Here is a 13861-nt window from a genome sequence, read left to right as displayed (position 1 = left end):
GTATTTGCTGGGACTGTTCTATATGTTTTTTGTCTGTTGATGGTTCAATAAAGTATTGCCACACTGTTTTACACTCAGCATGTGTTGTCTGAATAGTATTATGCCCACAGGAAAGGAGAGCAGGCTTTCAGTGAAATGAGCACTGGTCCATGCGATCTCGGGCCAGTGGATGACAGCATCCACTGACCTCCCGTGTCTCCACAGTAATAGTCAATGAAACATTTCAAAGGGGAAATGCAAAAAGCAGGAACTTTAGGAAAGCTGATTTCAACAAATTAAGGGAAGAGCTTTATTGTGTAGACTGGGACCATGTCATGGTAACTGGGGATACCGAACATAAATAGGACATGTTTAAGGAAATACTACTAGAATCCTGTAGAACACTTATGCCATCTGGTAATAAAATGTCCAGGAATAGAAAAAAACACTATGGATAAATAAGCAGTACATACTGTAGTTTAATAAGACAAAAGCAAAAGTGATTCAAACTCATGAAGGCCGAGAATAGAGAATAAGCATTTCAGAAGTATAAAGATCTCAATAGGAAATGTAAAAAAACAAATCAAGCTAGCAAAGTTATCTACAAATCACCAGCGACAATAAAATAAATCCCACATTTTTTTATAAATGCATAAATGCCAAAAAGAAAAAACGGCCCCTCAAAAGATGATAATAATAGGATAGAAGACAAAGCAAAGGCTGAGATATTAAACAGGCACTTTTTATCCATGTTCACCAAGGAACTAACTGTTTCGGGGATCATTCAACAAGGCAAATGTCAAAGTTCACACCTTATATAATTAGTCTAACACATGAAGAAGTATGCCTTCTTAATAAATCCCTTGGGCCAGATGGCATTCATCCATGGATATTGAGGGAATTGAGCCCACATCACATTTGAAGTGACGTTGAGGTGTCTATATTACAGAAAATACCCAAAAGTGAAACCACTCTAAAAACTGCACCCCTCAAGAAACTCAAAACCACATTCAAGAAGTTTATTAACCCTTCAGGTGCTTCACAGGAACTGAAGCAATAAGGAGGAAAAAAATTAACATTTAACTTTTTTTCACAAAATATTAAATTTAGACCAATTTTTTTTTATTTTCTCAAGGGTAATAGATAAAAATAGACCACAAAATGTATTGTGTAATTTCTCCTGAGCATGCTGATACCAAATATGTGGCAGAAAACCACTGTTTTGCTGCAATGCAGGGTTCGGAAGTGAAAGAGCGCCATTTGACTTTTTGAATTCAAAATTTGCTGGAATAATTAGCGAACGCCATGTTGCGATTGGGGAGCCCCTGATGTGCCTAAACAGCAGAAGCCCCCATCAAGTGACCAAATTTTGGAAACTAGACCCCTCAATGTACTTATCTAGATGTGTGATGAGCACTTTGAACCCCCATGTGCTTCACAGAAGATTATAACATAAAGACGTCAAAAAAAAAAAATCACAAAAATTTCTTTTTAGTCCCATATTTTTTATTTTCACAAGGGTAACAGGAGTAAATGGACCCCAAAAGTTGTTTTGAAATTACTCCTGAGCACGCTGATATCATATATGTAGCGGAAAACCACTGTTTGGGCGCACGCCATGGTTTGGAAGAGAAGGAGCACCATTTGACTTTTTGAATTCAAAATTTGCTGGAATAATCAGTGAACGCCATGTCACATTTGGAGAGCCCCTGATATGCCTAAACAGCGGAAACCCCCAACAAGTGACCAGATATTGGAAACTAGACCCCTCAATAAACTTATCTAGATGTGTGGTGAGCACTTTGAACCCCCAGGTGGTTCACAGAAGTTTATAACGTAGAGCCGTGAAAATAAAAAATTAACAAAAATTTTCTTTTAGCCCCAAATTTTTTATTTTCACAAGGGTAACAGGAGAAAATTGACCTCTCATTTTGTTGTGCAATTTCTCCTGAGTAATTTTTTAATTCTTCAGTTGATGGAGCTGTATCGCAGCTTCACTTTTGCGGGACAAGATGTCGTTTTCAGCGGTACCATTTTTATATACATCCACCTTTTTGATCGCGCTTTATTCCACTTTTTTCCAGCGGTATGATGAAAACTCATAGTTTCTCGTATTTTTTTTGTTTATTTTTACGCTGTTCACTGAAAGAGTTAACTATTGTGACACTTTTATAGATCGGGTCGTTCCGGACGCGGCGATACCAAATATGTGTACTTTTTTGTTTCTTATTTTTTACGTAAATATCTGTATTTATTAGTGTAATATATATAGATTTTTTTGATTTTTTTTTTTTTTTTGATTTTTACAATTTTTTTTTTTTTTACTTTTTTTTACTTAGTCCCACTGTGGGACTTTCACTTTTTTCACTTTTTTCATAGGTATAATGTATTGCAATGCACTGTGCTCGATCGCAGTGTTCAGGGGTTAACAGCCAGGGGCGGCACTGACACCGCTCCTGGCTGTTTAGTGCCGGAGCTCAGCCACTGGCAGCGCTGCTCCATCATGCTGTGATCGGTCGGTAAGTTTGACTGACCGATCGCAGCGATCTGGTTGCAGGGACCGACGGCATGGGTCCCTGCACCCCTTCTCGTGCCACTCTGCTGTCACGGACAGCAATCAGCACTGAACTGCCACAGCGTGTAAAATAGTCTACTCCATTTAAAGTTTAGAAAAAATGTGTTGGTGAAGCTATTCACACATGGTCGCTGACAATAATAGTAAACTACAAGGCCGGTATTTAAAACCGTGGGCATCCGTCAGACGTATTACATATTACTAATATACAGATGCAGCAATTTGTAGGGACCGTGCAAAATATTCTAAACCATTTACAGTTTGGCAGCAGTGTGTTAGTTTAACTATTCACACATGGTTGCTGCCAATAATAGTAAACTACAAGGCTGGTATTTAAAACCGTTGGCGTCCGTCAGAATCTATTTCTCCCGGTGTGACGTCCCTGCATTACACGAGCACGTGTCCCAGATGCTATGTTCTGCAACTTAGAACTAAGGAATAAGAGGGAAAAGCTGTCCCTGCACTGAGAATCAGCTTTACCCTACGCTGGGGTGGGTGCCCTATTCCTTATGAATAGCCCCACCGAAACTCCTGCACTGAACTCAAGCAAAGACCTGTAGGACGGGGAAAGGGGTTCTTAAAAGATCAAAGGACTGGGAGCAAAAGCAGGAGACCTCCTAACAGAAAAGTTAGCTGCAGAAATGAAAATTAAAGGAAACAAAGCTTGGTGGAACAAGAAGTCCCAGGATAACAATAGTCCAAAGCAAGAAGAACTAAACCAGGCTACTTAGCCAGAGCACGAGCATTATAACACTGATGTCCAGCAGGGAATGGGGGCCAGGTGCTGGGTAATAAAGAGTGCAGAGATCACGTAACCAAGAAACCCAGCACCAGAGGAAGAGACTAGAAGCCAGTAAACCACAACAAAAGATGTCCGATAGTAAAACAACATAGATTCTAACGGTATCTCCCCATTTACTAGGATCCCCCTGATCCTCTAGGCCGAGCCTTTCCAGGAAATCTTCTGTGAAAAGCCTTAATTAACCTTGAGGCCGAGACATCCTCAGCACTCACCAAGCAATTATCCTTGGGGCCGAAACCTCTCCGGGACACAAGAAACTGTAATCTTCCTCTATGCCACCTGGAATCCAAAATGCGAGAAATCTTTAATTCACCGTCCTCATCAACACGAGGAACAGTAGGCTTCAGCAGCTTATCAGGCGTGTGCGCATTCTTAAGTAACGACACATGAAACACAGAATTAATCCTCCAGGGTGAGGGAATGCCCAACCTCACAGCTGCCGAGTTCACAATCTGAACCACTTTGAAAGGACTCACAAATTTAGGCCCCAGTTTTTTAGAAGGAATTTTCAACAAAGATTCCTAACCATATCCCCAACAGCAAACAAGGACTCCTTTCTTTTTTTGTCAAAATACCATTTTGATCTCCTGTTAGCCTCTTTAAGGTTCAGGCATACACTGGTCAAAACCCTCTCCAAATCACCAGAAAACTTGTCCTCCTCTGGTACAGCAGCCCCAACTTAGCAAAATGGACCAAAAGATGGATACCTGCCAGTACATCAAAAAAAGGGAGAACAACCAGCCGAGGAAGAAGTATGATTATTAAGGGCAAACTGCGCAAGTGGTAAAAATTCTGATCACATTTCCTGATTGTTTGCCACAAAACATCTCAAAAACTGCTCGACATCCTGGTTCTTCCTTTCAGTCTGTCCATTGGACTCTGGATGATACCCTGATGAGAATGACAAATGAATTTTCAATCTGTCACAAAAAGCACGCCAAAAGCGAGCTACAAACTGTGGTCCTCTATCGGAAACAATGTCCATAGGAACACAATGGAGCCTGACAATCTCCTTCACAAAAGCAAGAGTCTTGGAGCAAGGTAACTTGTTGAATGGAACCAGATTACACATTTTACTAAACCGGTCCACAACAACCCAGATGACAGAAAAACCCTCCGATAAAGGCAGATCAGTGATAAAATCCATGGCAAGGTGCGTCCATGGCGAACTATGAACTTCCAAGGGGCATAGCAACTCCGCAGCCAGGACGTGAGAGGTCTTCGACCTAGCGCACACAGAACAATGACGTACCCACTTGATAACTTCCCTTTGCCACCCTGGCCACCAGAAACTCCGACTGATAGACTTCCTCGTTTCTGAAATCCCTGGGGGAACCGCCACCTGAGACTCATGACATTCAACAAACAACACTCTCCTCAAGGCTCTAGGCACAAACAATTTACCATACGGCGTGTTAGTTGGTGCCGCACTCTGAGCTCCTAGGATGTTATTCTCCAACTCAGAATCCAATGTGGCCACAACCACCCCTCTCTGCAAAATACACTCCTCCCTCTCAGCATTCACCGCTGGAGAGAAACTACGAGACCAAGCGACAGCCTTAACATTCTTTGTCCCCGGGACAAAGGTTATGGAAAAATTGAGCCGGGCAAAAAACAGTGCCCACCTAGCCTGATGGACATTCAAACGTTTAGCTGCGTCCAGATAAATCAAATTCTTATGATCAGTGAAAACCTGTATAGGATATCGAGCCCCCTCCAAAAAATGTCGCCAATGCTCGAACTCGAGTTTAATAGCCAACAACTCATGATTCCCAACATCATAGTTGAGCTCTGTCTCAGAAAACTTTTTTGAAAAGAAAGTACTGGGATGCACCCCAACATGACCCTCCTGGGATAGAACTGTCCCTACGCCTATACATGAGGCATCCACCTCAACCAAAAATGGCTTGGTCTCATCCGTCTGGATAAGAGAAGAGCGACCAGAATGGTGACTGGTCTGCAAACCATGTCCTATGAGGAACGGTTGCAGGATTTGGGAATGTTTAGCTTGTAAAAAAGAAGACTGAGAGGAGACTTAATAGCTGTCTACAAATATGTCAAGGGCTGTCACATTGTAGAAGGATCATCTTTATTCTCATTTGCACAAGGAAAGACTAGAAGCAATGGGATGAAACTAAATGGGAGGAGACACAGATTAGATATTAGAAAAAACTTTTTGACAGTTAGGGTGATTAATGAGTGGAACAGGCTGCCACGAGAGGTGGTGAGTTCCCCTTCAATGGACGTCTTCAAACAGAGGCTGGACAGACATCTGTCTGAGATGATCTAGTGAATCCTGCTTTGAGCAGGGGGTTGGACCAGATGACCCAGGAGGTCCCTTCCAACTCAACCATTCTATGATTCTATTCTATGATTCTATGATTCTATGAAGAACAGGAGCAGAGCTGAACCTCTCCTTGAGATACTCAAAAGCTTCAGTAGCCTCAGTGGACCATTGGACTGTATTAATACCCTTCTTGGTGAGATCAGTAATGGGTTTAGTGATGACAGAGAAATTCTTTATGAATTTCCTGTAATAATTGGCAAACCCCAAAAAACCTCTGTACGGACTTCAAACCCTCAGGCCTCGGCCACTCCAGCACAGCCTGAACTTTCACTGGGTCCATCTCAAAACCATCACAAGAGACAAAGTAACCCAAAAAAATAATTTTCTGGACAGAAAACTGACACTTCTCCAATTTAGCAAAGAGTGTGTTATCTCTCAGTATCTGAAGAACTTTGCAGACTCTCTGCCAACGAGACTCAAGATCCGATGAATAAATCAAAATGTCATCGAGATAAACTATAACACTCCTACCGATCAAGGGTCTCAGAATGTCATTGATGAAATTTTGAAAAAATGCAGGGGCATTAGTAAGACCAAAAGGCATCAACAAACACTCAAAATGTCCTTCCGGGGTGTTAAAAGTAGTGTTGAGGCACCCCCGTAGCGTTCGAGTTCAGTTCGGTTCGTCGAACACCTTTTATGTTCGCCGAACTGTTCGTCGAACAGTTTGTCGAACACCTTCGAACACCGTTAAAACCAATGGCAGGCAAACAAAAACACAAAGAAATACATAGAAAACACCTTCAAAGGTGTCCAAAAGCTGACAAACTGCTCAGAAGACACAACTAACACATGGAAAAGTGACAAGTACATATAGTCATGCGAAAAGAAAAGAGGTGGAGGAGTAAAAGGAGGGGGAGACACAGATATAGGCATGTCATACCCTTCTAAAGCCAAAAAAGTGCGAAGCCGACACGGCCAGTCCGTCCCTGCCCGTGCGACCTCCGTGTCGCCAGGTTTGTGCCAGAGCTGCGGTGGACCCTGACGGCCAGCCCCCCTCTCCCAATACTGGTGCCTGTCCGCTGGTGGGTCGAGCGAGCCCCCCTGTGGTGGAGACAGGCCTAAGCTTTTTAATTTAAATTGTCTCTCTAATTTGAATGAATACACTTTAAATCCTTTTACAAGGATCTATTGGAGGGCAAGTCTCATGCCAGCAGCCACGGTAATTCCACCTCCAGTAGCGTCCACTAAAGCTGCTGCAGTTAAAAAGCTTTTATAAGGATCGAGCTCGGCGGTCCACCGCAAGGCATCCTACCGCCAGTCCCAGCCCCTATGCCTTGGGGTGTCTCCCTGTTGCTCTTCACTGAGTGTCCCGGGGGCACTAACCATTTCCTTTGAAAAAATTAAGCGTCCAAACAACAGGTGTTGTATCTTGCTTAACAGCTGGGATAATCTGCTGACTAGCAGACACTGCTACTAGGCACAAAGTATTTCCTGGGCTAGATGCAGTTAAAAATTTGTAATTAGATACTCTCGTTGGATGCTGAGAAAGCACTCCATGGGGTTTCCTGGCACGCCATTTATTATTCCCTTAAAAAGCTTGGGGTAGGGGTCTAGGGGACCCTTTTATAGGCAAAATCACGGCCCTGTATCGCAATACGTCACCTAGGCTGAAGATAAATGGAACATTTTCATCACCTTTCATAATCACCAATGGGACAAGGCAGGAATGTCCTCTGTCCTCTCTCTTATACATCCTAGTGACGGAGCACCTGCTCTCATCAATTCGCCATAACCCCAATATTAGGTGGATTGAGGTGGGAGGCACCGAGTTCAAGTGCTCTGCATTTGCTGATGATGTCCTAGTATATATCACTCAATCACATATACCCATCCCTGCTGTTATGGCTGAAATAGATCACTTTGTTACATGGTCAAATTTTAAAATCAATGCAGCGAAGTCTGTGGCCCTCGATGTCTCCCTCCCCAAATCCATACAGGATTCCATCCAGTTCAACTTTCCCTTTGCCTGGCCCTCACAGGGTATCAAATACTTGGGGATTCGTATTCATAGAGACCTCTCCCGTCTATGTTATCTTAATTTTGGGCCCTTTATTGAACAACTCCATACAGACCACGGTTGACAAGTTAGAACTGTAAGATTCACTACGTGAACCACTGGTGTTTTGTGGAAAAGCACATGTACACTGTGTTCCAAATTATTATGCAAAAAGTGTTTAGGAGTGATAAGGGAAGAATTTGTTTGTTTGTCAGTTAAACTCATTGATGGTGATGTGTGTCAGGGCTCTTTATATCACTGTAAGCAATTGCAGACACCTGTGCTAATTAGTTTGGCAGGTGTGTCCAATGAAAGGCAAGACTACTTAAGAAGGCTGACCCACATTATTAAGCAGCCTACATTTTCTTCCAAAATGGGAAAGAAAAATGATGTGTCGGCTGCTGAGAAGCAACAAATTGTGGAGTGTTTAGGTCAAGGCATGACTACAATCAACATTGTGTGATGATCAGGATGAAGTGTCTTGGCAATCAAGAAGTATGTAGCTGATTCACAGTACACACGTGTGCGTGCTGATAAGGGCAAATTGAGGACTCTTTCCTACAGGCAATTACGTCAGGTTAAAAGAGCAGCGGCAAAAAAGCCTTGTCATAGCAGCAGACAAGTTTTTGAAGCTGCTGGTGCCTCCAACGTCCCCCGAACAACAAGATGCAGGGTCCTTCAGAGGTTTGCAGCTGTGCATACGCCATCCTGTCGACCTCCTCTATCCACTTCACACAAGCAGAAACGGCTCCAGTGGGCCAAACATTACATGAAGACTGATTTCAAAACTGTTTTGTTCACGGATGAGTGCCGTGCAGCGCTCGATGGTCCAAATGGATGGAGTGGAGGATGGCTGGTTGATGGACACCCCACGCAAACATGGCTACAGCGCCAACAAGGAGGAGGTGGAGTAATGTTTTGGGCTGGAATCATGGGGTGAGAGATTGTCGGCCCCTTTAGGATCCCTGAAGGCGCTAAAGATGAACTCCATAATGTATGTGGATTTTCTCAAACAGCACTTCCTGCCATGGTTCAAGAAGAAGAACCGTGTATTTCACAGCAAGATCATTTTTTTGCATGATAATGCACCATCTCATGCTGCACATAAAACATCTGCATCTCTGGCTGATATGGGCATAAAAGGGGACAAACTTATGATGTGACCCCCATGCCCCCCTGACCTCTACCCCATTCAGAACCTCTGGAGCATCATCAAAAGGAGTGTCTATGATGGCGGGAGGCAGTTCACATCTAAGCAACAGCTCTGGGAGGGTATTCTGTCCTCATGCAAAACAATTGAAGCAGAAACCATCCAAAACCTGACAAATTCAATGGACGAGAGAGTTCAGAAGCTCCTTTCGAACAAGGGGTCCTATGTGAAAATGTAACATCACCTAGAATAAAGTTTTGAGTTGAAAACTGTTTGATTTCAGTTTCTAATAACCTGCTAATGCTTATAATTTCAAAAATGACCATTTTTTTTGTCTTTATTAAAATGAAAAGGTTGATCGAAAAGTTTGGGGGATCTAAGAGTGTGGCAACCCAGTAGTCATGATTACTTCGAATTCTGACAATATGAGGGTCATGTTGCAGGTAGTGCAGCAAGAAGGCACTTATGTGTCTTGCGCATCTCGGAGCCCCAAAATTATTTTCTGGGCTAGATGCAGCTAAAAATTATTAGTAATTTTAAATCTGGTGGAGCTTAGTATAGATGGCCTAATAGGATCAGTGCTGCACACTGCTACAAAGCCCAAATTATTTTCCAGCCAAGATACAGATAAACATGATTAGTAATTTTAAATCTGGTGGAGCTTATTATAGATGGCCTAATAGAATCAGTGCTGCACACTGCTACAAAGCCCAAATTATTTTCCAGCCAAGATACAGATAAACATGATTAGTAATTTGAAAGCTTAAAACGGTTGGTAGGGTGATTTTAACCAATCATCCATCTTTTACTCTCCCCAGGATGACACAGGGGTAGAAAAGTCGTTTCGGATCCATGATTTGTTCATCTTTATGAACGTGAGTCTGTCTACATTATCAGTGGAGAGCCGCGTGCGCTTATCTGTCAGCACACCACCAGCAGCGCTGAACACAGGTTCAGACAGAACGCTGGCTGCGGGGCATGACAAGATCTCCAAGGCGTAAGTGGCTAGCTCCGGCCATTTATCCAGATTGGAAGCCCAAAAAGAGCAAGGGTCCAGTGACACAGTCATGGCTTCAATGTTTACTTGGAGATACTCCTGTACCATCGTCTCTAGGCGTTGACTATGTGTCAGAGTTCTTGTCTCCTGTGGCCTTGCAAAGGATGGGCTAAAAAAGTGGTGAAATGATTGCGCAAAATTGATGTTACCAGCAGATACTGTGGTTCTGTTACGGTTTGAGTGCTGAACACTTGACGGTCCCACGGTTGGCAAGTTGGAACTGTGAGATTCACTACGTGCACCACTGGTATTTTGTGGAAAAGCACATGTAAGATTCTGCAACAGTCTCTGCTGATACTCCTGCATGCGTGCATCCCTTTCTATGGCAGGAATAATTTCTGCAAATTTACTTTTGTACCGGGGATCTAACAGTGTGGCAACCCAGTAGTCAGGATTATTTCTAATTCTCACAATTCGAGGGTCATGTTGCAGGTAGTGCAGCAAGAAGGCACTCATGTGTGTTGCGCATCCAGGAGCACCAAGTCCCTGTTGTGTTGGTGGCGAGGTAACAATCATGCTTCCTTCCTCTGTCCTCTCCCCCCAACCTCACACAACAGAAATGTGATCAAGGTCTCCCTCATCTGATGAGTCTTCCATCAGTTCGTCCTCCACTTCTTCCTGGGTTCCTGCACCTTCCTCACTAGTTTGGCTGCTACCATGCGCCCTGGTAAAACCATCTCCCCCACCCTCACATGCCTGCCGCCTTGGTACTGCCGACCGTCTGGACCTTACAGATGTTAGCCCTTCCGCATACAACTCCTCCTCCTCTACTTCCTCCACCTCCTCTTGTGCCACCACCTGACTCCGAATTCTGTTTAACATGTGCTCCAGCATGTAAATCACCGGAATAGTCATGCTGATAATGGCATCGTCAGCACTAAATATCTTCGTCGCCATTTCAAAACTGTGCAGAAGGGTGCATAGGTCCCTGATCTGAGACCACTCCTCCAGCGTGATTTGCCCCACCTCCGGATCTCGTTGGCCCAGGCTATACGTCAGAACGTATTGCACCAGGGCTTGTCGGTGCTGCCACAGTCGCTGCAACATGTGCAGAGTTGAATTCCACCGGGTAGGCACATCGCATTTTAGCCGGTGAAGTGGCAGGCCCAACGACTTCTGTAGAGATGTAAGTCGCTGAGCTGCGGGATGTGAATGGCGGAAGTGAGCACACAGCGACCATGCCCTCTGCAGAAGGCCATCTAGTCTGGGATAGTGGGCTAAAAATTGCTGGACAACCAGGTTCAACACGTGAGCCATACAAGGCACGTGTGTGACATTGCCCCGGCGAAGGGCCGCACCCAGGTTTGCAGCATTGTCGCACACGGCCTTCCCTGGTTTCAGGTCCAGTGGAGACAACCATTCATGAAATTGGTTCTCCAGAGCTGACCACAACTCCTCAGCTGTGTGACTCACATTTCCCAGACATTTCAAAGTAAAAACTGCCTGATGACGTTGAGTCCTACTGCCAGCATAGTAAGGAGGTGTGCAGGATCCCTTCTGCGCAGTTAGAAAGCTTGTGGCATGACCAGACAGGCTTTGGGTGCAGGTGGAAGACCGAGAGGAGGTTGAGGAGGCAGAAGCAGTGGAGGAACTTTGACATAAAGAGGATTGACGCACAACTCGTGGGGACGGCAAGACTTGGACAGCAGCCCCTTGTCCTGCTGTCACCATAGTTACCCAGTGCCCAGTCAGCGACATGTAACGACCCTGTCCATGCCTACTCGTCCAAGTGTCTGTGGTGAAATGCACCCTGTCACACACAGAGTTTCTCAAAGAAGCGGTGATGTTGTGTGCGACATGCTGGTGGAGCGCAGGCACACCTTTCTTTGAGAAGTAGTGCCGACTGGGCATCTGGTACTGGGGCACTGCGACGGACATAAGGTCTCGAAAATCCTCTGTGTCCACCAGGCGGAAAGGCAGCATTTCTGTAGCCAAGAGCTTGCAGATGGTGAAATTCAACCTCTTAGCTTTCTCATGGCTAGGAGGAAATGGTCTTTTACTTGTCCACATCTGAGGGACCGAGGGCTGGCTATTGTGCTTAGATGGGGTTGATAAGGGTGTCCCCGGCAAACTGCCGGTCTGTGAGGAAGATGCAGGCGGACATGTTAGGTTGCCTTGATCCAAAGGTGGTGCTATCGATGTCGGACAGCGCTCAACACTAGAGATGAGCGTTGTTCTACTCGAACTGTTCGCCAATCTCAAATTCGAGCTGTTTTGGGCGGTGTTCGAGCCGGTCGGCGAACACGAACAATTTGAGAAAAATTCGGCTGTTCGAGGTTATGTTCGATAACTGTTCGTGCACCAAAATCATAACTGGATTTTTTCTCAGTAATGATGAAAATTAATGTTAATACGCAGTTTGAGTGTACAGCGGGGCGGGGGGAGGGGCAGGGGATGGATCTCTGCAGGAACAATGAAGATCTCCATTTTTTTTTCTCTTTCCCGCATTTGCAGTGGGGAGGTGCAATCTGTCAGCCTATCAGCAGCGCACACACGGAGCGAAGTGCTTTTTTTCACACAAGCAAGGGCATGTGTGATTGGCAGTGTATGTCACATGTCCTTGCCCTATAAGACCAAGCCATTTTTCCCGTCGCCACCATTTTCTCACTGCTGCAGCTGCGTGTTAGACGGCACCGCTGTTGCTGTGTGTGCTATACCTTGTTAATTTCAAGCCAATTTTCGCACAAATATACAGATAGCTTGGGAGTAGGGAATAGTTGTGATTGCAGTCCTTTTAAGGACTAGGTTACAGCATTTCCTACGACTTTTATCAGGGAGGTCTGTGCTCTTAAATAGATAGGTTGTGGGAGTAAAAACTAATTGTAATTGGAGTCCTTTTCAGGACTAGGTTACATGAGTTCCTATCAGTTTTTGCCAGGCAGGTCTGTGCCAGTGCTGTGCAAGTTTTTTTCACAGCATTTGGCTGAATCTAGCAAAGCTAATCCTTTTTGGCCTATTGCAGAGTGTGTTAGTCAGTGGAGTAGCCTATCTGTGTTGCAAGATATAACACCTGTGTATAGAATACCAATTTTTTTACTGCACCTAGTGAAGTAAAATCTTTTGGGCATAGCATCATTCTATTAGTCCATCTATACTGACCTCCATCAGGTTGCAAACTGCATATAATTTTTTTCTGCATCTAGCTCTGAAAAAATATTTGGGCTTCTAGCGGTGTGTGGGACTTGGTCTATTAGTCCATCTATACTGACCTCCATCAGGTTGCAAATTAAAAATAATTTTTTTCTGCATCTACCTCTGAAAAAATATTTGGGCTTCTAGCAGTGTGTGGGACTTGGTCTATTAGTCCATCTATACTGACCTACATCAGGTTGCAAATTAAAAATAATTTTTTTCTGCATCTAGCTCTGAAAAAATATTTGGGCTTCTAGCGGTGTGTGGGACTTGGTCTATTAGTCCATCTATACTGACCTCCATCAGGTTGAAAATTAAAAATAATTTTTTTCTGCATCTAGCTCTGAAAAAATATTTGGGCTTCTAGCGGTTTGTGGGACTTGGTCTATTAGTCCATCTATACTGACCTCCATCAGGTTGCAAATTAAAAATAATTTTTTTCTGCATCTAGCTCTGAAAAAATATTTGGGCTTCTAGCAGTGTGTGGGACTTGGCCTATTAGTCCATCTATACTGACCTCCATCAGGTTGCAAATTAAAAATAATTTTTTTCTGCATCTAGCTCTGAAAAAATATTTGGGCTTCTAGCAGTGTGTGGGACTTGGTCTATTAGTCCATCTATACTGACCTCCATCAGGTTGCAAATTAAAAATAATTTTTTTCTGCATCTAGCTCTGAAAAAATATTTGTGCTTCTAGCGGTGTGTGGGACTTGGTCTATTAGTCCATCTATACTGACCTCCATCAGGTTGCAAATTAAAAATAATTTTTTTCTGCATCTAGCTCTGAAAAAATATTTGGGCTTCTAGCAGTGTGTGGGAC

The sequence above is a fragment of the Phyllobates terribilis genome, unplaced genomic scaffold (assembly GCF_046119375.1).
Source record: "Phyllobates terribilis strain yellow unplaced genomic scaffold, ASM4611937v1 Scaffold_10__3_contigs__length_209671492, whole genome shotgun sequence".
Lineage (NCBI taxonomy): Eukaryota > Metazoa > Chordata > Amphibia > Anura > Dendrobatidae > Phyllobates > Phyllobates terribilis.
The sequence above is the reverse complement of the archived record's forward strand: the minus strand, read 5'-3'. Positions refer to the sequence as shown.